We start from the raw sequence: 25399 nt of genomic DNA, 5'->3' as shown, positions 1-25399 counted from the left end.
GATTCGATATTCGTATAATATTCTTTACGCGAATATATTGCGATTAAAATTATTATTGATGATTAATTGTCAGATCAGTTAGAAATGTTTTATCGGTTTGTATATCTCACGTTTAATAAAAATACGGGAAATTGGAGCGTCAATTTTTATTGCATAAGCGTGAAAAATAAAATCCTAAATTGCTACGTTAACGAGAGTAACGCAGAGTTGATATGAATTTATCCATCATTGGATATCTATCTCCACAAAGATGCTATTGTACGATTTAAATGCGAGTCTCTTTTATCATTACAGAAATTGCAATCGATAAGAAATGCAAATCACTTTATGATATATGCATATACGCGCATATCTGAGATACTTTAATAATCTGAATTAATTTCTGCGATCTTAAATTTCATCAGAAATTCCCAGAGGAAGCATATATGTTCACATGTTAATATTTTGTAAGATATTTCACTTAAAATAGAGAAGGAGTTAATAGTCATTCCTGAAAAGACTATAAAAATATCATAAAAATTCCTCGAGTTCTTGCTCTAAAAGTTTTAAGCAGCTCGTGTCAAAAACCGCTGTAGGACAGATTATTAAAGTTATGACATTCTACACTGAGCTGATTTTTACGCGGTACTTATAAGCACCATATGGAAGTTGATAAAAAGTTGGATAAAAACTATATGTAAACACTTCTCTTTAGAGGAACAAACATTTTAATTAAAAATTTCTTGTATATCTCAATATTCTCTTTACTGCGGAACGTAATGTTGTGAGATTGTAGAGAAGAATTGTAGAGAATTTTATGTTACAGTTATCGTTATGCATATTTTCTTAATTTTTTCAATTTTGTCCTTTACTTTTCAATACAGTTTTAATCAAATTTTACGTGTTCAATATATACGTGTGTTAGAACATATACGTATTATAAAGTTTCGCAGATCTTGTACGAAAAATGTCATAACTTCTCATGCATCAACTTGAAGACTAGCTAAAGTTTAAACTTATGCGTGACGTAGTTGCGTAGTTTCGCAAGTGGATTACTATAGCATGAATTACGCATAGTCTTCTCATGCAAATTTTATTCGTATCTATTATGCATCTAGATAGAAAAAATTACAGATTTCTCATAGTATTATTTGGCAGATTTGGTTGTAAATCTTTTGTTTATCTTTGCGATTGTTTCTCGTCTTTCAATTTTATTTTCTCGAATTTAGATATTTGAATTCGGCACAAACTCAGAATCCTTATATGTATATCTATAAGTTTGATCAAGAAATAGAAATTTCAGTTCCCTACATAAACAAGGAATAAACAGAACTATTATTCAAAAATTAATAACTTGCCTGTGCATACAAATCGCAACGTTGAGGTCGATTTGGTAACTCAAGCCAAGTTAAGCTACGTCACAAGGATCCCGATCTTCCCTCGCACTTTGGCACTGCAAGTCACACGTGCACATGCACGTCGAGATGAATCGTACCTCGACGTGCCATCACTCTTCAGTTTCCTCCGTCGACAATTACCCCATTCAGTTGGCACGATCACGTCGAATTATCGTGTCGTTGCGTCGCATCGTGTAGAACACTTGTTGTTGACCTCTCAGCAACGGACACTGGAGCAATTTTTAACAAGCCCCAGGACAAGTTCGCCTTGACACTCGAAAACACAAGAACACACTCTTTGGTCTTCAATTTATGCTTTCGGTTTACGGTGTCGCCTCGAATGTGTGCATCTCCGTCAGCGAGGATTAAGGGATATCGGTGTGTTGTCACACGAGATTGTCATTGTACGTGTCAGTCGTTGTGACGCCCACTATGACAGGTACTTACTGCGGATACGTCTGTTGTGTTTGGAGAGTTTGTGTGATAAGCGTCCTCAAGTACCTTCTAGGTATCTTTGCTAACCGCCAGCAGTCTTATTCATGAAATCGGAGCATCAAGACGATCGATTAATCCTATCTTTGCGCATTTAGCCGCGCTATGAATAAAATTAATGTTGAATATCGATGTGTGTTATCTGACACATTTATGCTGTTATTTATCAGCGAAAAGGTAAAAGACAAGAATAAAAAGAAAGTGTGAAAAATTCGAATGAGCAATGTTTATGGCGAACGAAGGAAATAAAAACTTATTAATTTGAAATATCTTTGACTTGGTCAATAATCGGTTTACAAATCGCTAAACGCATTGTATACGTATTATTAATTACTAATTGCAATTTGCTTTGCAAACAAACATCCTTATAATCCTCTCGAAACAATTAAGCATCGAAAACATGTTTTTTTCTACTAATAAGAATTTAGAAAGTCTTATTCTTAAAATAATTTCAAACAATTTTAAGAAAAACATGAAAAATTCTTTTAATGACAATATATCGCAGAAAATTTTGGGATTGGTTCTTTTATAATAATGTATAAGTTATCATTTATCAGACCTTGTACATTAATGTGTATTTATCTTTTATTTCGCGCCGACGAAATTTTTTGTAAAATACTAAATTTTCTATAGCAACATGCGTTTGCTCTTGCATATCATTCAATATTAACCGTACAAGAGAACAGCTTTTGCTTTTTCCTCTTTTTATACCTTGGGATTGTACTCATCGAAACGGCAACGAAAAAGCTTACGATCCAGCGCGAAAACGAGCTTTTGAGAGGAATAAAGAGAGAAAGAGAAAGAGAATAAGGTAAAGGAACAAAAAAAGGAAGGAAAAGAGCAAACCATTAATTTGCGTGGGGCACCTTACAACCGCATCTCCCACGTTGCACGAGAGAATTTTCGGTGCGGTAAGCGAGAGGGAAAGCCTCGTGTACTCTGTTAATTGCCGTTGGTCGCTAATTGAAGTTCGTGCGATGCACGGGGCTGGACTTTTCGGTCACGGATTCTCAGCAGTCTACGGAAGCCATGCCATGTCGGAAACAGTCGGGCGTTATCATACGGCGCGGCCGCAGAGCGGGTTCGTTCGTATACACCGTGTTGGCTACTTCGTTACGCGATTGTCTGCAGCAAACTGCGCGCATTTACATCGGGCGCGAATTATACGCGGTGCATACAGACGTGGCCGACAAAGCGCGGGGAAACTCGTCAGGGGCCCCCTCGCCTCGATGTGCAAATCAGGCACACACATATAAGCGCACAAAAGTTCGCACTGAAGAGCTTTGAAGAGTTATTTTCATCAATGTCGACGTGTTCTTTCCATTCGTTTATACAATCTTTCTGAGACAATCGTGACGGAATGCGCATGTATTCTTCTATTTGGAGGATGTGTGTGTGTGTGTTTGGTCAAAATGTAATATTAAAAGTTGATGCAAAAATTTACGTAAAAGCATAAAAGTATACATGAATCTTGTATGCTGAGAATTTGTGTATTGAAATTATATAAAGTAAGCTTAGCTTCTCTAAGACAAAAGTTTGTATACAAAAATTTAATAGATAGTCTCACAATAGCCGTCAATAAAATAAATAAATCTTTTGAATATTTTTTAATATAAGATGAGCTTTTAAATATCCTTTAAAATATTTTCAAATAATATTAATAAACAAAAATAATTTGTACAAATTAGTTTTGAAATTATTTCTTAAAAATATAGAGAAATGTCAATTTTTATTGATTTCGTCTTTTGCATTGATTTCGACTAAAATATAATAATCTATTTTTACATGTGCAATAGTTTTCTGATTAAAATGATTCGTTCGAATTCAATTGCGATTATCGTTAAAACCATCAAAGCGATAACACTGAGAGCTAAGAGAGATCCCGCCGCTTGAATATTCGCCATCATGAATTTACATTGTGGCGGATTACACCAAATTCATATGTATATATTGATAGGAGCAAGGGAAAATTCGTCAGAATGTCTCTCTTTGCATGATTCATGGTTGAATAGGATGGTTGTATAAACAGAGCTATAGTACATGATTGCTCAGCGTGAGCATCGAGTCTATTCATGGACCCATAGAATCGTAGATGGTGCGTCATGAGTTCTATCCGCTTTAATTTGGAGTTTTTGTCGATTCATGGAGATGTATTCGTAAACGAAATCGTTATATTAATTGGCTTATCATTTAATAAAAATGCATGTAATGGTGCGTTTTTTATCCGTAGTCAACATTTAAGAGAAAAATACAAATTATTTGTATAATTTAAAAAAAATCGTTGAAATAATTAATAAACAGTGTACAAACTCTTACGATGTTTTCGTTGAATTTCACAAAATATTTCGATGAAGATTTCTTCTTCATTTTGCAAAGAGTGCTTTATTACTGTTTTATATTTTCCTCTCGTTTCATCTCAGACTAGAATGCGCGCTTCATTATTTTGCGAAAGCGAGAAAAATTATCATGAAAAATTGCCATACGAAAATACTATCAACGCGTATCGATCTGTTCCATGTGTATGTAATATGTATATTATATTTCGCGCAATTATATTTATTTCGTATATTATAATGCGGCTATATGCAATAAAATGTGTTGGTGCTCGACATTAACGCGAGACAAAATAATGCACTTCCGGCGATCGACGATCTGATCGAAACTATAAAAGTGTGCTCGAGAGGGCCCGCCTGCATACTTCGTCGCTCTTTTACGACTTCATTAAGGCGCCGTTACGAGCTAGATATCGCCGAGCGAACAAAGTGTGCGCTTATATAGTATCGCCTTACGATAAACCGCGTCGATTTATGAACATCGCGCATAGTTTAACGGCCGTTACTAATTTTTCGCTCTTGAAACGCGCGGCCGTCGTTTCATAAAGCCGATGGATGGATCGATTTAGAAACAAGCGAGAGGTGATGGGCTGAAGATAGCGCATCGATATCAAGATTTTAATCTAGACTCGACTATCGGATGCAGATGCGATGTCAGGATCGGTATTAAAGTTGAAGCCAAACTTTAGAAAGCTTGCAGCGAGCAGTATCGGCAAATTACTTCAAGCATACATAGATATGTAGTACGTAAAAATGCGTGCCATTTATGAATGAACATGATAGAAACTGTGATAACTACTAAAACCAACATAGAATTATGTGCATTTACTACATGTAATGAATATGTGATATATCATAAAAAAAATGTTAACCTCGTTTTTCGGCTTGTAAAGTCCATATATTGTTTGTATACCATTTTATTAAAAATTCGATTGCATATCAGAATCAATACTACGCATCAGCTATGATTGTATTAACATTAACGAATTATTTGAACTGAGATTTATATTCAAATATTCGGAATTGTGTGTTTGCAATAATCTGGAGTTACATTCGTTTAACTACAGACATATAGATGCGGAGGAATTTAAATATATTAATTAAAATTTCATAATTTGAACGGCTAGAAAACGCATATTTCTTCGATAAATTTAAAATTTCATGTAAAATTAAAAACTGTTAAACTTTTCGCAAGATATACCGTAAAATCGAACTTTTATAAGTTTAATATTGCAAAAACTCTCATTGAGAAGTATTAGCATTCAATATTTTTCATTGTAAAAAGATACATAATCAGAATACTTTGTATGCATTGATTTAATATTATATATCATCTTATTAATAGAATGCAATTATCGAATATTTTTGTTATACCTGACGAATATGTTGATGTAATCAGAAAATCTTAATTAGCATCGATAAATATCATCATTAAACGTATCATTGCAAATAAAAAAAATAGTTTCTGGAAATATTTCTAAGCCAATAACATTTTATTTACCACATATTACTTCATACAGGATATTTGAAAAAATGTCGGTAAAAAGCGATGTGTTTCAATTTAGTCTTGTCAATATCTTGTTTAAGAGGATTAAGGTTACTGTAACAGCAGTGTCCTTAATCACTGAATAACCTAGGTTCAAGTTCAACTACGTCGTAGTGACGTGCGATGCTTTTCACGAGAAAGATAAACGTCAGTGCGTTTACAATGCAAACAATGTGCATAAATGTTTATGATATAGGTATGTAAATTTACAACGACAGGGACTTCACTGTAATGAGGGTGAAATGTGTCAAAATATTGATGCTTGTACTTGTAGTGACAACTGAAGCAGTAAGATTAGATATCACGCGCACCTTCTACTCCATTTTTCTAGCCGTCATTTTGAGAATATTCAATCGTTATTTTTGATAAATCGATAGATGTAATAATTACGATAAATAAATATAAATGCGCATAAAAATCGATATTAAAATGAAATTGTTTTGTGGTATTTGAGCTTGATCGCAATCGTAGTTGTTTAAGAAACATGAGAAACACTTTTGCGATTATTAAACAATTTTGAATTTAATAACGGGTACGTGTGAGATATGTAGAAAAAATAAAATCTTGCCCTTAAAATGAGAAATCTATTTCGCGAGTATTTTATTTAGAGTAGCGTATGCTATAATATGTTAAAGAAAGTTTTTGTGTACGTCGAAAAAGCAAAAATCAGGCAACTATCGGCCCGAATATGTTAATACTGCAATAGCAAATATTTCTAGTCGGATCAGATATGCATTTCGATGCTTCGTTTCAAAATACAGCTCGGTCGTATTTTGCGTGCTGTCGTCATATATAAGTTCTCTTTTTGCCTCTGCATTTTTTTTCCTATAGCGATACACGAAGATCGTCCGGCGTGCGTTGCGCTGTACTATGCAAACAATGCGTATGCATATTTATATGCTACTGTAGATATCGCACCGATAAAATCACCGTTATAATGGGAATGAGACCGGCAAAATATTTGAATACTGTTTTAGTCGGAGCGTTAAAACGGTATCTTGCGCACCCAGGTTTTATAAACGTCGGGACTGATTAAAGTTTTTACGACGTTCTAATTCCAGAACTTCCTCTAGCAAGACGTAGCAGGAACTGTCGTAAGTTTATCTTGTCGATTCACACGCGAGTCGCCGTATAATTGGAGTCAACGATACAGGATGTCTTTATCGCGTGACAGGACCCGGAGCTCGCGCTTTAATTTTTCACGTTATCGGGTCGATTAACGCGCAACATGTATACAACCGTACACAGCCCGTACACAGCCTATTCGCGATTGCATTGAAACTCGTAATAGCCATGAAATCCCGACGCGTTAAAGTAAACCCGCAATCGACACGAAATTATAGATCGTAATGCGACGTGCGCGCAAGTTATGCGAATCGTAAACTATCACAGTTCGTTCATAAAACTTTGAATTTTTCATGCCGCGTGTAGTTTTATCGGGCCATTTTGATAGAAACAACACGTCTTACGACGCGTTCGTGTGTCTTTTATAAACTCCGTTTACTTGAATAATCTGTTATTATAATGAGAATAAAGGTCCGTTAGATAAAATCAATAAAAATTAGTTAAAAGGCTTTAAGGACCTGAGCAATGGCGAAATGTATGCAAAAATAGAACAGTTATTTCAATTTAATAAACCAATTTATTAAATTGAAATAACTATTCTATTTTGCATACATTTCACCATTGCTCAGGTCCTTAAAGCCTTTTAACTAATTTTTATTGAATAATCTGTACTTTGCGTTGCTTCTGTCGAACCTTGTATCAAATTTATTTTCAGAGACAATGTTATAGTCGTACGTTTTGTGCAGATGTATAATTTGAAATTAGCATCCAATTGAGAGAGACACAAATCATTAATATACTTTGTCATGGTTTTTGAATCTGCCCTCTTTAAAATACGTGACGCTTGATATTCTCGACGCTAACTCGCCGAGTAGCTTGCTACTCCATGTAATCTCCACTCAGTGAAATCTAGTCACATCTTACTCTATTGTATCTCCATTTGTGGTGAACTTTGCCTTTCTTCGCGCGACCCGATGCAATATCCAATTCCATTAAAACTTACGGTAGAAGAAATTTAGCTTTCTTCCGCGCATAAACTTTAATGATGCATAGTAAAAAGGAGATGAGATGCTTCGTCTTTGTATAAAAATTCACAATAGTATTCGATTGGTTTTTCAACAATTTCTAGGAAACAAATACGCGGCAACGTTATTAATGCGTATAATGAAACATGTGCGAACAATTTTTCTGCTTAACAGAGAAAATAAATGTTTAAACGAATAATTGGAGTAAAGTCGTGGTATATCTATCTCTCTCGCTCTTTTTCCTCTCTCATTCATCGGCTTTGATTCCGCGCCAGTAGAAGCAGACGCCGCTCGGTTTAGCCGCGAAAATTCTGTTGTTGCTTTATATTTATATATTGTTGGAGCGCTCGGTTTAACGAGAAATCCCCGTCGTTACCGATTATCCCTTCACTCTGCGGGTAATTCTCATTCAAGAACTCACACAGAAATTTATTTCGCATTCCGACGAGGCGCACTGCACCCTAGCAAGTCGGAGCGAATGCGAGCGGTCGCCGGATATATCGTACACACGTCGCGCAACGTACACGCACGCACGCACAAAGATCGTCCCGTGACACCGATGCCACGCGCAGCGTACGTTTATTTCCGTCTACGGAAACGTGACACCCGCTGCACACTCGGGAGCTGTGAACCCGTCGCTCTCATTCAAGAGTCGCCGGCGGACTGCGAGCTCACACCATGTCGAGATGTGGGAGTGGTGGAAGCGTGGGAGACGCGGGACCGAGGGGGATGTAGTACTGCGTTCGACGAGTGGGAGAGAGAGTCGACCCTGAGTACAGGGGATGGAGAGAGCGAGAGCGAGATGCGAGAGCCGAGGAAGAGAGGAAGAAAGAGAGGGAGAGTGACGATGCGAGAGAACGGAGATGGATGCAGTTAGAGGGAAGGCGGATCAGACGAAGAAGAAGCGAAAGCATCGCGTTGGGAAATGTAAGAGAGAGAGAGAGAGAACGAGAAACGACAAACGAAGAAAGAGCGATCGGCGGGCAAAGGGCGACAAAGAAACGCGAATGTCCAAAGTACCTGGGAGACGAGGAGAAAAAAGGATGGAAATAGGAACAAGAAAGGGATGAGAGGAGAAAACGTAACTGAAAAGAGAGAAAGACAAAGAGAGGAGGGAGATAAAGAACGGACAAGGATGATCGTTCGGATAACTGCGAGAGAAAGAGAGAGGGTTGGTGAATGTGCGGTAAACCTCTCTATACTCCGACTTCTCTCTTCCTCTCTCTCTCTCTCTTTCTCTCTCTCTACTTCTTCACCCCTTTCTCTATGCAACCCTTCTCTACTTCCTCCATCCTTCCATCCGCGCTCGCTTTCTCTCGCGTTTCATTTTTCTCGCTCGTATCTGACAGTTTGCACCCTCCGCTTCCTGCACCTTATACGCGCCATTTTTTTTTCCACTAGACTCGCTCTTTAGACACATTTCGCGATCTTCTCTCGGCTCGTCCTCGTGCGAGTCTCGGCCCATCCCTCTTACTTTATGCGCCTCTTCAACGGTAACATGCTCGGGCGCGCATAGACTACCGGCGTGAACGCGAAAGGATTATTTGCATCACGGAACGTCGCGATTACCGCCGGAAAACGTCTTTTGAAAGAAAAACTCGTGCGTTCTTTGATTGCGCACACTTCGTGCGAAACTTAGAGCGGTGACAAATTTCATGCAGAAATTGGATACTTTTGACAAAATATATGTACGAAAGTTTAATCTTAGGAAAGGTTTTCTTTTTAAAGAATCATTAATTTGGCAGACTTGATATTTTATCGTCTCGAATACAATTTATATTGCATTTTTAGCGAAAGTTATCATGAAATATTCTTCATTAAAAAAAATTATGTTTATATGTTTATAATAAAAAATAATATCATTTAATGTTTTTCTCCATTTTACTCATTTTAAATTTTCTTACATATAGATTATTATAGATACAAGACTTTAAATATTCAATTTAGAGACCCTAATATTTTAAACACTTTCATCTACTTTTGAGTATATGTATTCACTTAATTATTATATCTTGTAGCAAGATTTCTCCATGAAAATAATATTTTCATACAAATATCCTGAACACATTCTTGCAAATCATATTGTGTACGGATACATCGAATCGTGAGTGAATAAATTACTTTTTGATATTTTAGTAGGAGCGTTATCCTCGCACGAGAGTAAACGCGCAAGTAAATAATCAATGATAAATAATAATTAAAATTATGATAAATTGAAATAAAAATTGCTTTTCGGAAAAGATATTAATTCAAATGTTTAGAAATTCAATAATTTTTCTTGTTAGAAAAGTGCTTGTAAAGAATATTTATTCACATAAGATTTCTATATAATCTGCTACGCAGCGTTTGATGAATGTGCATTAAATTTATTATACTTAATATACAATATACGATGGATAAACAATATAATCTTTAATAGCTTTAATAGCTGTTTAATAACTTTGAGAACTTTTGAGAGGTTCATGAATAGAATGCTTTTAGAATCACGATAAACTAGCAAGAATCGATTATTATAAAAGTGCATATTATTTCTAACATGTGCTTATATAATTTATCTATATAATTTATCTAAAATTATTAAAATTAAAATAATTAGAAACACTAAAAAATGCCAAAAATAGGAAAGATAAAAAAATCTTATACAGATATAATGGATATTATCAAGTAAAAATATAGGAAAAAGCGCTCATGAGAAATTGCTTTGGTAATCTTTTATATTTTTTTTCGTATAATAATTTATTTTTCCGCAGTTCATAGAAGCGATCAATGCGCAATTGTGAAACGACTTATGTGTAATATCTCATGAAATTCGATAGCACAGATTGAGTTTTCCACTCAACACGCCAGCTTGGCTCGGTTCATGAGGGTAATTCAAAGTGGGCCAACAAGAATGGACGATATTACGAAAAAAAACCTTTTAAAAGACGTAAAAATTCGGTCTCAAGTTTTGGAAAGCAACAACATTTTGTTTATTATATACATATTGCGTGAGAAAAATAGCTATTGATGACATTATATTTTTATTGAAGAGTTTTTAATTAATTGAGATTCTATAAAATAATATAAGAGACAGAGAGAGAGAGAGAGAGAGAGAGAGAGAGAGAGAGAGAGAGAGAGAGAGAGAGAGAGAGAGAAAGAGAGAGAGAGATTTCTAAATTTAAATAAGTTTTCTCGATAAAAGTTTAATTCTGTAAAATACTTATTACAGTAATTTTGAATAATTATTCTTGCATATTTATGTTTGTAGCTTATTTAGAAAGTTAATAATCATCTTCCTCTCTTTCTCTCTCTCTCTTTTTCCCTCTTATTGTATAAACTCAATTTCCTTACATAAATAAACATTTAATTAAATGCCATTGAAATTGTTAAAATGTAAACTAAACTATTACACGCTAAAATGTTAATTTTAATCATAATAGCCTTAGTCATTCATACAGTATAAATGCAAACAATTATTATTAATTATTTTTGAATTTTAGGTAAAACTGAAAATAGATTCGTTTTTAAACATTTCTATTAAATATACCAACAGTTTTATAAAATTTCATCTTGGCAAAATTTGGAAATGGTGATTGAAATTTTTGACAAAAAATGAAATTAAAACAATGCTTTAGATTCGATTCTAATCCTAATGAACATAATAGAAACTTTCCACATTCTAATGTTGCGCTCAGTAGATTCTCTCAATTTTGAGACTTTTAATTTCTTTAGTCTATTAGTATTACATTCGCGCTTTATTTTCTTTTAATTTCTGTTAGCTTTAGTAATAGAAAAATAAACGAAATTAAAAGTGTTAGTTGAAAAATAAAATATCAAAAATATTCTGAGAGAAAAAATGCTTGAGTGCTCAGATCATAAAATGAGTCATTTACTTAGGAGAATAGATGCAAAATTAGAGCTAGATTGTTCTCTTAATTAACCCAATTATAGCTAGTTCGGATTAAATAATTCAATTAGTAAAGTAATGAAAAACGGGAGCAGGAAAACAATCCTCTATCTAGGTTTTCTTATGCAACATTTGTGTGTGAATATTGATTTTTTTTGAAATACATAACATTTGCTTCCGATTTGAGAGATACTTTCTGTATCTTGATCTTTATTACATGGCTTTGTTTGCGAAACCCTTTATATTCCACACGCGCCGTAGCGTTATTATTCCAAAAATGTTCCATGAGCATTTCAAAGTATTCCCTTTGCTTCAACCGCAGCCGATAGAAAAATCCGACGCGGCCGATGCTCTCTTCGAGATTTTTGGCTACCAACTCACCCTTCTCGATACACAAGGGTTTGCTCACATCGGGACGAATGAGGTGGAAGCTTTTAGGAAGCACTGCAAGGCAGACACTTTCTGGCATACGGAACATATGTATATATATATATATATATACACACACACATACACACACACATACATACATATATATAATATGTATAGAAGATCTTTCCGTCGTAGCCTGCCGACGTGGAAATGCGCGCCGCGAACTATCAAAGACAAGAACGTCGGTGAGTTCCCGGGGACGAATTTTCCGTGAAACGCGGGTTGACTGAAAAGCTTGGCTGAGATTAGGTCGGTGGCCAATTTCCGTACTCCCTTTCGACTTCCAACGTCTTTAGTGCCGAAAAGGAAATTCGTACTGCAGGCGTTTAAGTTTGAAGAAGATTTTAACATCTTTAGTCAGTGTTGAAGATATTAATATCAATGATGTGCATCTCGCGCGTGTATTTAGAAAATATAAATGTAAATCTTCATAAAATCCTCGTAAATACAAAGGACTCATCGATTCTATTAATATGCTAATATAACATTTGCTACACTAATCCGAACTTGCAAATAATATATGGCCGATAAGAGCCAATGATAATGATTATTACTCTGTCTCTATAAAAAGTCAATGATCATATTGATAAAAATATATATATATGTGTATTTGCATTATTAACAAAAGTAATAAAAATAAAACAAAAAGAACTTTATCCGATAGATTATGTCGTATGAGATCTCGTGGACGAAATTTCTTTTCGATTAAAAAGCTCTTTATAAATCTTTTCCGTAAGAAAATGCAATAACATCTTTGTCGTCGGTTTATATACCTTCGTTCGTTTATAATTTATCTACGGCTACACAAAGATTGTTGGTCTTTTTACAAAAGGATCTTTTATGCTTCAATGTGACACGATTGCAAAGCGACGTAAAGTCGTAAACCATATAAAAATATTACATCCCGCTGACACAATCAAGGAAATTACCGGCGCTGCGCGGGGCCGAGAGAATCGTTCAAAAGTTACAAAAGCAAACCGCCGTCGCCCCCGGGGTTGCACAGGCGGCATTTCACGCTTATCTCTCGCGGTATTAAGCGACCCTGACTTTTTCCCGTCTTCGTGCCCGTTGCAGTCACGTACGCGTCACGTACACGCAAAAACTTATGCCGGCGACCCGCCGCGCCGGGAGCGGCTACGGGCTCATTCGGCCGGAAGTACCGGACATCGGGTAAAATACGATTGCGCACCGGCGAACGTACGGCGAAATGGGAAGAATGGAAACGTGGAATCGCGGAATATCCGAGGGTTGAGAGCTGTAAGGTCCAACGAGGAACCGGGAAAGAGAGATGCGCTCTCTCTCGGCACTCGTACACATTTTCCCCTTCCCGCTTTGTCTAACCCGGATTGTCACGGGTGGCTCGCACGGTTGTTATTTACGTCGGACGATGAATAACACAATGAACGAGAACATATATTAAACGTATCTATAAATCCGAGAGCGCTCGCGCGACGTGACAATTCTCGCTAGGAGCGATGGGGAGCGATGGGGGTGGTGATGGGGGTGATGGGGGTGATGGGCGCGTCGACGGCGGTGGTGCAGCGAGAGAGAGTGCATTAAAAACGACGGAGAAACGGACGCGATAGTGTTGGACCGATCGTTTTCCACGTTCGTTCGCTCGCGTCCTTTTCGCGCGTTCACGAGCATTTTCACACCAACGACGCGTGCTGCATTGTTCGGCCCAGACAGAGCGCCCGCGCTCTTTTTTCCTCCATTTTTCCTCACCTCTATATAATGTTCGATTCCCCCTGGAAAACAGGAGTAATGAAAGAGAATGCGCCAAAGAAATAAGGATCGACCGGACAGGGGCGTCCGTAATCACTTGAGTATTCGCCATTGACGTTAAAGTGAGGAAAGTAGAAAATCGTGTTAGGCAATTTTATACGAGATGTACCATTAAATCGAACATCAATTCTAAAATTTATATAAAATCGATAACAATATACCGTTATGAATTCTTTGCTGACCAGTGATTTAAAGTATGATTGGATATGGCGAATGTCTACATAATTCAATTTTTGAAATTACTGTGTTTTAGAAATTTGAAATAATAATTTCATTTGCAAAGATTACATAAAAAGTAGAATCAGTGAGCAATTATTAATAGCGAACAATTATGATGACATTTAAGAAATAATATTTAAGAAATAATATTTATATAATATTTAAAATGTTACATTAAAAATATTAGGTTGATCTAAGAGATCCATGTATATTCATAAACTTTCTAACAGTTGCAATTGCATACAATTTTAAGATTATTTATTCAATATCAAACTCTTTAGCTCTGCGAATATTGTTGCAAATTGGATCCACACACGTTTTATTTGAACTTTTGGTCTCAGAATGATCCGGACAACACAACGAGTTGACATATGGAGATTCTATTGCCGACCGTCCGTCCTACATAACCATCGAGCTTCCAGTATCGCCGGACTTGTTGTCGATAATTGCAAGCCATTGTAAACGTTGCGAACGTGCGAGGAAAGAGCAGCGATTGTTTACTCTCGTTTTGCAATTGTCAGTATGCAAAATCGTAGTGCGTTCGTACTACAAAGGGAATATTAACTCCCGCAATATTTTCGCAAGCTACTTCATGAATGTATTTCACCGTTCGCTGAAATCAGACCGTTGAAATTTCACCGATCTCATCCCTTTCGATCGTGTCTCGTAGGCAAGCCACCCCGTTGAATATTGATGTAACATTGTGTGTCGTTGAACGGAACGTCACGCCAAAAGCTCGCTCTCGTCACGGTGAAAGAACGTGTCGATTTACGTGTCCGATCCGTCGATTACGAGAATTGATTTCACTGATTTTACAATTACCCCTAATCTATCATTAATCTATGTGGTTACACGGAAAAAAAGGACATTCTTGTTTTAAAAATATATTTAGTTTTAACATGGAAATCTTGAAATGAGATTATATTGCGTTAGTTAAAGAAAAATATAATTGCTTGAACAATTGCTTACTTGAATGAAGCCATTTTATATAGTTCAATCGAGAAAAATATATTCTTATGATTTAAGATTTAATTTTCTTGAGTAGAAAAGAAACAATGTTAGATAGAACATTTTTAAATTAAAGATTATAACTTTTTTAAAGTAGAATTAAATAATTATATATTCTTGAGGTGACAATTACAATATTAAAATAAGACTATAATTTTGAAATTTAAAATTATTAAATTCTAAGAAGATTAGAAATTGTTGTGTATATACGAAACAATGAACTCGTTAGTTTAAGTATATAAGTTTTGATTTGACACTTATTTTTTTTCTGTGTATAGATGATTTAAGAACGCTATAAATTAATTACAATGGATACACAGAAAAAGCTGCTATATCCGAGGGAGCTTTTGTCTGAACGCGTCTTAAATAAAATCGGCATTAGACGTACAAAAAGAATCATATGATTCTTCCTTTTTCCTCCAAAATAATTCATTTATACCGCAACAGCATCATCGCGAAAGAAGTCCATTTTCATTTCCCACCAACGGTGAAACGGACAATTACGTATAATGTTTGAAACACTAGAGGGAAGGTAACGATGCTACTTCGGAAGTAACGGCGTCGTTACATTTTAATGCCATGTAGTCGTGTAAAGGCTTCTTTTTATTCGGTAAGGAATCGGCCACGTCGGTCGAAATGTAGAAAGCTTACCAAATGAGATAATAAACGACACGGGTTATTACCCTTGTAACAACGCGCTGCGCGCGAGAGCATCGGGGCGACCCCGGATCTCCTCGCCTGGATCTCGTCGCGTTTCGCAACATTATGATAGGTAACGTAGCGGGTCAAGAGCTCCGTGAAAAATTTGTTGCTAATGTACCGGTCATCTATCAAATACTACGTCGTAACGTGCGGGGATGATGCGCAAGGCTGTCATTTCAAGTAGGTCATGCTTTCACGCGTCGTTTTACACGTACCAAATTGCATGCCGCTGTAAAAACAGATAGTTAACGGGAGATGACGTAAGATATTAAAAGCATTTTAGAATTTCCTTCGTCGTGGAGAAATTAAACGAGCTTTTCGATGACGCCGATCATTGTTAGCGCGCGTCCGAAAGTACGATAAGCACGACTTTGCCCTCGAGTTTAATGATACGTCGCATTCTTCCTGTCGCCGACTTCACACGCTTTTATCGTCGTCTCACGTATCCTTTATCACGTTGCTACTTGTCTCGCGTATCGTGAGATACTTTTCGTTGCTCGACCAGATTACCGAGTGGATCTTAAAAGTCCTGTGGCAGTTGGAGCTGTACTTCCTCTACTTTTGCAACAAAGCCGTTTCGTGTGGAATTTAATAATAAAGTCGGGAGTAAAATTTCGAGAATTACTCGCGGAATTTGCTTGTCTCTCCTTGTCTTGTCATTCTCCATAAATTCTTATAGTTTATTTGTTACTTTTACATCTAGATAAGTAAATGTAAGAGAGATAATTTTACTTTTTAAGACAATATGCTTTTTTTGCAGTTTACATATTTGGAAGTCTATTTTAGTTCTTCACTTGGAAATAGCTTCACGCTTCGTCCCACGGAATAAGGGTGAAACCATACGACGCTGTCCCCCTCCTTATTCCTCGTCTTGCTTCTGTATTTTACTTCTTCGTTCCATGTATATAGCGTAATGTCGAATAATAAGCAGCCGAAAGCGCCGGCGTAATATTACGTCGGATCGTGTGGTAGATAACGCGCTGGCTCCTCGTCTGCCAAGTTCCTTTACTTAAACGGGTCGTCTCGCCCGAAGGGTGGCTTATCGTGGCCGACTACACCCGCTGTTCGAAATTTCCCAGAGCGCCTACGACTCCTCTAAGCTAAGTTTCCGGCCATGCAAGCACACATCCGAGTTTCCTCGCGAATTACGAACGCCAAAGCGATTGCACTTGCAAGGGCGGACAAATCGGTTATGCGACATTTGCAGCAAAGATACAGAGACTTTAATAAGAGAAAATATCACTATTATACGTGCCTAAAAATATTTTCGACAGACAAAAGTTGGCGACTCGTATCGAGGCCTCTTCGAAATTTTCAAAACAATGGCTTTACATCGGGCATTTAAATTTATTATCGTCGAATTTTTTGCAAAATGCAACGATGCGTACCTGTTAAAGTAATAAATTAAAGCAACGCAAATATATCATGACATATATGTAAAATATTTTTAACGCTCGCGCGTCCTATAAATAATATACGCGTGTGATTGTGCGAGCAGAGTGTGGTTGTGTTCCTATACCGCATAAACCGTATAATTTATTGTTAAAGGTATATATACGCGCTCGCATAGGCAAGCTCATCGGAAGATGAGATCACACGATTACCTGCTGCATATCAAGCGCAATGCCTGGAAGCAATGATGCATTATACAAAGCTGCTCTCCCTTTTCGTTTCTGTCGACAACATTGCAACACGTCCGCAAATAATGCGTTCAGTTTGCTAGAGATTAAGCTCGACCGCATAATATTCCATTGTAAATATCAATTCATTTAGGGCATATAGGGATTTTCTTGCCTAAATATTCTCTGACTTTAAATAACTATCATATCGCACCTGCACTGATAAAAAATTATAGTTGAAATTATCATAATTTCACTATAATTTATAGTATCTTAAGACGCCAAGCATATATAATAGTGCATTTTACTATAAAAAATATAGTTGATATAACATGAAAATATAGTTCGTAAAATCATAATATCCATTTCATGTAACCATATGGTTATGGTATACGTAGTGTTCCGAAATTCACTATCAGTACTGAAAATCTGTAATACATGTTACGTATATTACAGATTTTTAATATACGCAGCACCAAGTCGTTTAAAAGTTTTTTTTCGTCTATAATTTCAAATAATTTGTTTAATATTCTGAATCCTAACAAGAAATCCGGATTATTAAATAAATTATTTTAAATTCAGTTTGTCTGAAATAAAACTGATAAACAGTGATATGTCAGAAAGAGGATGCTCACATGCATACAATCCGAGAACCTGCGTGTGAGTAGCATCCTCTTTCTCGCACTATTGCTAAGAGGAAAAAATATACTTTAGATCTTACGTGTTTAATACTAGTCCTTTATACAGGGTGTCCCATTTTAACTTGGACAGTAAAATATCTCAAAAGCTAAGCCCAGCAAACAAAAATGTTTAAGACAAAAGTTGTATGGTTTCGAAGGGGCCATAAGATGGTACCATTGGTTTGACCTTGAAGAGTTATTTGAAGGTCACATAAAGGTCACCTTCAATTTCTTAAATGGAACTTACTATTTGTCATTGCATATTCTTGTAGCTTATCTCGAGAGCTTTCCAAAACACTACAATTAAGTACCTTTTCGTTAAGTACTTTTTGAGTTATGAGGCTTGAAATAATTTCTTAATTTTACATAAACCGTAAAATATCTTGTAAAATATTCATTTTTCGATTATCTTACCTTAATACTTTTACGTACAAAATAATGAGAGGAATCAATTGGTGTAAAGAAAACACATAGTTATTTTGAAGAAAAAATATGTAATTTGCAATTAACAATTCCATATTTTTTCTTAAAAACAACTATGTGTTTTCTTTACACCAATTGATTCCTCTCATTATTTTGTACATAAAAGTATTAAGGTAAGATAATCGAAAAATGAATATTTTACAAGATATTTTACGGTTTATGTAAAATTAAGAAATTATTTCAAGCCTCATAACTCAAAAAGTACTTAACGAAAAGGTACTTAATTATAGTGTTTTGGAAAGCTCTCGAGATAAGCTACAAGAATGTGCAAAAATATATAGGGTGTTCCGTTTAAAAAAATTGAAGTGACTTTCACGTGACCTTCAAATGACTCTTCAAGGTCAAACCAATGGTACCATCTTATGGCTCCCTCGAAACCATACAACTTTTGTCTGAAACATTTTTGTTTGCTGGGCTTAGTTTTTGAGATATTTTACTGTCCAAGTTAAAATGGGACACCCTGTATACATTTTATGCTAAATATTGAATACGAGAAAAGTTAAGAGTAGTGCGCCGCGTAACGGCAAGCGAAGAAACATGTGCCACATACAATCATTCCAAATAATAAGTTTTATGTTGTTAAATGTGCTATTCATCAGGTTCCACGTACTATTTAGATATAGCTGTTATTATAATTTTTTTCATTTATTACTACTATATTAATATCTAAACGAAAGATAATAATATAGTAATATTTACTTTTATTAATGTTACAATGACTATATGAATAGTAAAATTATATGTATCATTCCTTTCTTTCATTTTTTACTTATATGATATTTGAAATTATTATAAACTATAGTAAAAAGTTTCATTGTTTCTCGGTACCATGCATATATAGTTTATATTACCAGTATTATTGTAAAATTTACTATAAAAATGAATATCCTAACTATAATTTTTTTACCAATTGCAATTATAGTCAATTTTATCATCGATTTTTTTATCAGTGTGTGAGAGATATCTTGGCAAAATATTTTGCACCATATTATGCGGATCGAGAAGTTGATTTCGAGAAATCGTGTATAACTGAATGGCTGAATGGTTTAAACCAACACAGCAAAGTTCTAAAGAGTATCTCTTGTTACTTATGGCTTACATTGTACATATATCGCGGCTTTTCCGGATAGTTAATTTATTTGATAAAATTATATCGATAATTTTAGTAAAAAAAAAAATAAAATACATAAATCCTATTATATTATACACCTAAGCGTTAAACTGCGTGCTTTCTCTTTTTACAAAAAAATATAATTTAGCTTTTTATATAAACAGAATATTAAAAAAATAAAATTTTCCATAGTAAAAATATTTTATATCCGCGAGCTACACTATATGTTATGAATGCGAATCACAAAAAATATCAAACAAATCAAGTATCCTTTCGTTCACACGTAGATTTCTGTAAATATCACAAAAGTTAAAAACCCGATGATATCGATATCGGTGAAGATGCAGGACGGCTACGCACGTTCATAGTACTCAGTGAATTGCCCGTTTTGCGCGATGCATTGTCACAAACGATCGCTCGGATTTCTCTGCCGTTTTGCAATTCCGTTTGTGTATTACGAAGTTACGGATGCGCGTCGCTTCGAATCGGCCCCGGTTCGATAGTCGTCGTGCCTGGATAGCGTGCGAACTGAGCGAAACTGCGTTATACTCGTCTATCCGTTCGCGGCCTTCGGCCGTTCATGCGTGCACGCGGAGCCAGGACAAACGATCGCTTTGTAAACGCGAATTTCACTCCGCACGGCCGATGGTTGACGCGGTTCCGGTGGTTTCTGTTCTGTCACGGTTACGCGCTTCCGTTCCGCGGCGCGATCGTTCGAGCCTCGCTGCGAGAATCGACGCGCGGCGGTTCGGACTCGTCCTGACAGGACGAGCGGGATACGCGAAGCAGGGAGAAGGTCCGGGATGAATGACAGTGAATGGCTGTAAAACGGAGAAAAAGGAGCAACGCGACTGTGACTGCAGGTTTTTACGAACCGCCCCGTTACCGAGCTACTTTGATAAGTTAATTGAAGCATTCACAACGTATTTCGTGTTTTTGCGTCACTTTGGTTATACGTATCGACGTTTTGATACATAGATGTGAGGCTTGTTCATTTTTATAGAGCTTTTAATCATGGATTTCGAATACCTTTTTCGTATACACGCATAGTTTTTGAATTATAAACGATTAAATATTAATGATTTCAAACTGAATACAAATTAATAATAAGAGTGCTTTTTTGTAATTTTTAATAGCTTTTTACAGAATTTTAGATGATAAAAAATTAATTGTAAAATATACCGAATATACCGGTATAAAATAGCGGTGAAATATTGAATAAAAATATAAAAAAATAAAAAAAATTATAAAAATAATTACAAAATATGAAAAAATTTATGAGATTGTAATATAGAATTAAATTTTCACAATTTTCTGTTATTATAATTGTTTCCTCTGTATTACATAAATCTCTCATAAAATGTTATATTATCTTTGTTATATAATATCTGTTTTTGAAAAAAAAAAAAAATTGATTCACTGAAATAGTGCGCCGACGATTATTTTTTTAGCTTTTTTTTTCTGTCTGGCAGAAGAGATTTATGATAAAAGTTTTGTAGTAGTATACACACTCCTACCGCATAAAACTTTTTGTTCTATTTGCAGAAAAGCGAAATTAGTGGTCTACACTATTGTCTTATAGTTTGCAAAAAAAGATAAGCACGAAAATATTTTCTCGAATGCAAGAAATAATGTATAAAAGTAATATTAAATAAATAATTAAATAAATATGATATATTGTATACGAATGAATACTAAATGTGAGAGATATATCAGACATTAATTATCACAAGCAAATATATATATTAATAATTTCCTACAAATATATTCGCGATTGATTGCATTCTGATAAGGCTTTTTTATGTATATTATATATTCTGTTTGATTTTCCACTTCATTGGTGTTCATTACCTATCTTTATTTCATACTTTTAACTCCGTATAAGACATTCGTTCTAATTATAAGCTCAAGAATTACTTTTCGTTATCATGTAATTTATTCAATATAAGAGATCTAAAAAGACTTTCTTTCATTTTCAATTTAATACAGAGATCCATACGGATAATCAGCTACCTCTATAACTACCCCACGAAAACCTATCAGACAGAAAAAAACGCGACAAAGAGGGTAAAGGATGGCGCGCAGATACTCGCTCTGAATATCGCAAAGTCGAGAAGTTGACCCTCGTCGGTTTCTTCGTAATAACTCTTTCGGCGCCTACAATTAGTGGTTAGTCCCGGTTGCTTGCACGCTGAGCACGTCTGCAAATGCTTCATAAAACGCTGCACTCTGCCGAGGAGGAGGGTTCCATGCTCGAGGCATGTTCCGTTTTCGTCGACCTCTCGCAGGCTGAGCCAAGGGGATTAAACGAGCAAAAGTAAGACGACGAATTGATGTAGATGGGGAGAGGGGTGAGGAGGTGATAAAAGGATGGTGGCGATCCACCGCCCGAGGGGCGTTGGCATCGTACGTTGTAGCAGGTACGTGGCTTACGTACGAGGAATACGTTTGCCAGTTAGCTGGCGCCAACGTTAACTGACTCACCACCCGCGGGAACCGAGAGGCCCCTTGGCGTCAAGTAATGAGGAAATAATTATGAGAGTACGTGTCAAGATTTTATGGTATCGTTCGCGAGAGAAAACGCCAACGGTGTTCGCGCAATTCGCTCGAGCACATTGCAACCCGACATGACACAAGCGGATTTACGATGGTCAATTCGTGACGGGCCGAATCCGATTGGGAATTCCGGCAAAGGCAATTGATTCGATAAAGTGTACATTGCTATGGGCAAAGTTCGCTTTTTTATTACTATCATCATTCTCAAGTATTCGCAATGAGAGTTGCGAGATATTCGAGGTGATAAATTACTTTGAATGAGCCGTTACTGTAAATGATTAAGAATTTCTCTTTACTTATACACGTAGCGATTAATACGCATTTCATCCTAATTTGGCTTTATTTCGTGCTAAATGCGAGATTGCGTATGAATTACAATCACTTAGAAGGGCAAGAGGCTAGGACACTTAATAATAATTACCGCGAAAATTATGGAGGGGCGCCTGCTTTACTACCGTAAATAAGTGAGAAGTGAGGGCGGGGTGAAGGAGGTCATTTTTATACTCTCCTCCCGACTCTTCCGCCGACAGTTACCTTTCCCATCCCGTTTTACTTTTTGTAACACCCTCTCGTTTCTTGTCTTAATCTCATTTTCTTTCGTTTTAACTCTGATTTATATCACACACGTGCTTACAAAAATCTCATGCCTGCTGCGATTCTCTTAAAAGGCTCGTAATGCATAGCGACACATATCTCTCTCCTTTCCTTGATCCATTCTATTTATGCTGTATTATATCATCTAACCTACGGGCCGTCGCAAAAATATTGCCACTCCTCTCAACTGCAGATACAGCGATACAAAGTAAGACGAATGGTTAGTTACTTTAACGTCGAAACAACGATGGCTTTTGACTTAGAAGGAATATAATGTTAAAACATTGACTGGCAACTGACAAACAAATAATAAAAAATCATTCAAATTATATTAAATTGAACTTAATTATTTTATACAGATTTTTTAAAAGATATATTCGATTTGTTTAAAGAACATATCGTCCTCTATCTCTTTTGTTTCCTTATTTCTCTGTCTTCGAATAAGATTGCCGATCTAAATCTTTCTATTTATCAATCAACAATTGCAATCTTTTTTGGTGGATGCAATATTGGAAATACTCGATTGTTCAAAACTCACGTATTTATCGTGCTCGCGATTACGAGATGGATCTTCTCCCGTTGTCTCGAAATCTCCTTTTTATCCGAACGTCACCCACCGCGGAGTAGAAAATAATGAGACTGCGGAGAAAATCGTCCCAGAAACAATCATCGTGATCCCGAGTATCTCACGTTTCTTCTTCCGGAATGAATGATTGCGCGAGCAAAGATCGTGGACTGCCCTTAAATCTCTCGGATGCTGTATTTCTATTCTTCTAAAGAGTATACGGTAATCCGCATAGACGAAGCAGTCATCGTCGTAAAGCACGTCTCGCGGCTGTTTTGGGTTGACGCGATCTTTCCGCTGCTATTATAATGAATGAATATGATTTGATACCGCGCACGATGCTGTTTCATCGAAAATTGTAAAGATGCTTGAGTATTTAAAAATCAAATGTAATAAAAAAAATATGTATTCCTTTTTACAACCTCTCGAGACACAAAATAATTATTTAATGCTAATTTTATAAAGCGATTCGAAAATCTATTCACTGCTTTTCATATCAATTTTTTTCCACGTAAGCGGACTTGATCATAAAATGACAAGCACCCTGTTAATCGGAAACACAAGTTTCCGTCTTTCCTGCGAAAAAGATAAACCGGGATCGTGAACATTCATCAATCGAGAAAAGATACATTACATTCGAAGCTCAATCGAGGAAATATCGCGGACAAAGCTATCTCGCGCGTTCAGACGCGCCGTCTGGCGTAGCGATCGCCTCTCTATTTACGACATTCAATTTGGCAACGCGTCTCGACGTTGTTGCAGAAACGAAGAGGGCTTGCGAAAGCTCCGTGCTTACTTTACGAGTGAATACGTGGTAAAGGAAGGGAAGCCCGGGAACGCCGGCAGTTTAAGTTTTGCTTTGCGAGCGGCGCGAAAGGTGTCGAGCGTTGCGAAAAGCATAGACGGATCAGGTGTACGTCCCTTTCCCGCATCTCCTGAAATACCTTTGCGAATTTACGATTTCGCCGTGCGCGATATTTTCACGCCTCGTCGGATTTCTGCACCCTTATCTCGCGCCTGACGGAAGACGGTAAAGCAACGGCAACTCTCGCTCTCGCCGGAAGATATTGGCACGCTCGTCCCGAACCGAATCCGACCGAATGGTAAAACTTGAAAGTGCAGCGCCGTTTTTACGAATGCGCATCGTATTTCGGTGCAGCCGGCACGATACACGGCGATCTATCGGAATAATATCGCTTAACCGACATGCTGCGCGAGAATTGAATCGAAAATAATTCCTCGCGTTTGTATCTCCAATTACGGATTATTCGTGCTATAAAATCAGAGATGACGTATGGCATTTGCAGGGAATATTTAGAAATACATTTTCCCAGCGCTTGTGAAAATAAAATAAATTCTTTTAATAAACGTATCATTTATCATAACTGCATAATATAGTTCTTTCTCCATTCTTGTATTCAGATTCTCGATTAAAATGCTAATCGCTGAATTTTTAAAAGATCTTAGTTAAGTCGGAATTGACATATAACTTCTTTGTTGACGTAATTTTGTTAACGTTGGTTCTCCATCTTTTTCTGATTTTCCAAAATGAAACGAGGTTCAACGAACCATGTATTATCTATGTTACACAACCTTCGAAGCAATCCCGTTGCAAAGTCCACTGGATCATCAGCAGCGGTTCAATTTTCACACCCGCGATAATCGTTGTCGTCTTCGTACCGTGCCGTTATGAGATTGGATGTCTGCGCTATCTCCTACGGGGTAGAAAGAAGGAAGAGACTGTCGTCACCATCCGGTCGGGCGAGCGAAATGAACTTTATCACACAGCTGGGATCTCCATTGGAAAACGTGTGCCGCGCGCAAGAAAACCACCCCTACTCTCATCCTCGTTATCCGCCTCCCCTGTCGTCGTCTTGTCATCTTGGGAGCCCTACTTCGCTCTCGCCGAACGTGAACCACAA

General features: G+C 36.6%; 1 protein-coding gene across 9 annotated transcripts in view; it reads right to left on the bottom strand.

Annotated features, from left to right (window-relative positions):
* LOC145970077 (uncharacterized) overlaps positions 1–25399 on the bottom strand; it is a 104145-nt gene that overhangs the window by 71960 nt on the left and 6786 nt on the right. The window contains exons 1-2 of one of the 9 annotated variants that reach the window (XM_083096564.1): positions 8214–8489; positions 1334–1893 (exon numbers count right to left, since the gene is read on the bottom strand). The exons of 2 other annotated variants lie outside the window; for them this stretch is intronic. The gene's annotated coding sequence lies outside the window, so the exon portion shown is untranslated. Of the gene's footprint in view, positions 1–1333; positions 5032–8213; positions 8490–25399 lie in introns of those variants that run through there. 6 more of the 9 variants (XM_083096519.1, XM_083096538.1, XM_083096555.1 and 3 more) reach the window with 6 other exon arrangements.

The sequence above is a fragment of the Camponotus vicinus genome, unplaced genomic scaffold (genome assembly GCF_025532165.1).
Source record: "Camponotus vicinus isolate PSW18456_S1 unplaced genomic scaffold, iyCamVici1.0 SCAF_1, whole genome shotgun sequence".
NCBI classification, from domain to species: domain Eukaryota; kingdom Metazoa; phylum Arthropoda; class Insecta; order Hymenoptera; family Formicidae; genus Camponotus; species Camponotus vicinus.
The sequence above is the reverse complement of the archived record's forward strand: the minus strand, read 5'-3'. Positions and strand labels throughout refer to the sequence as shown.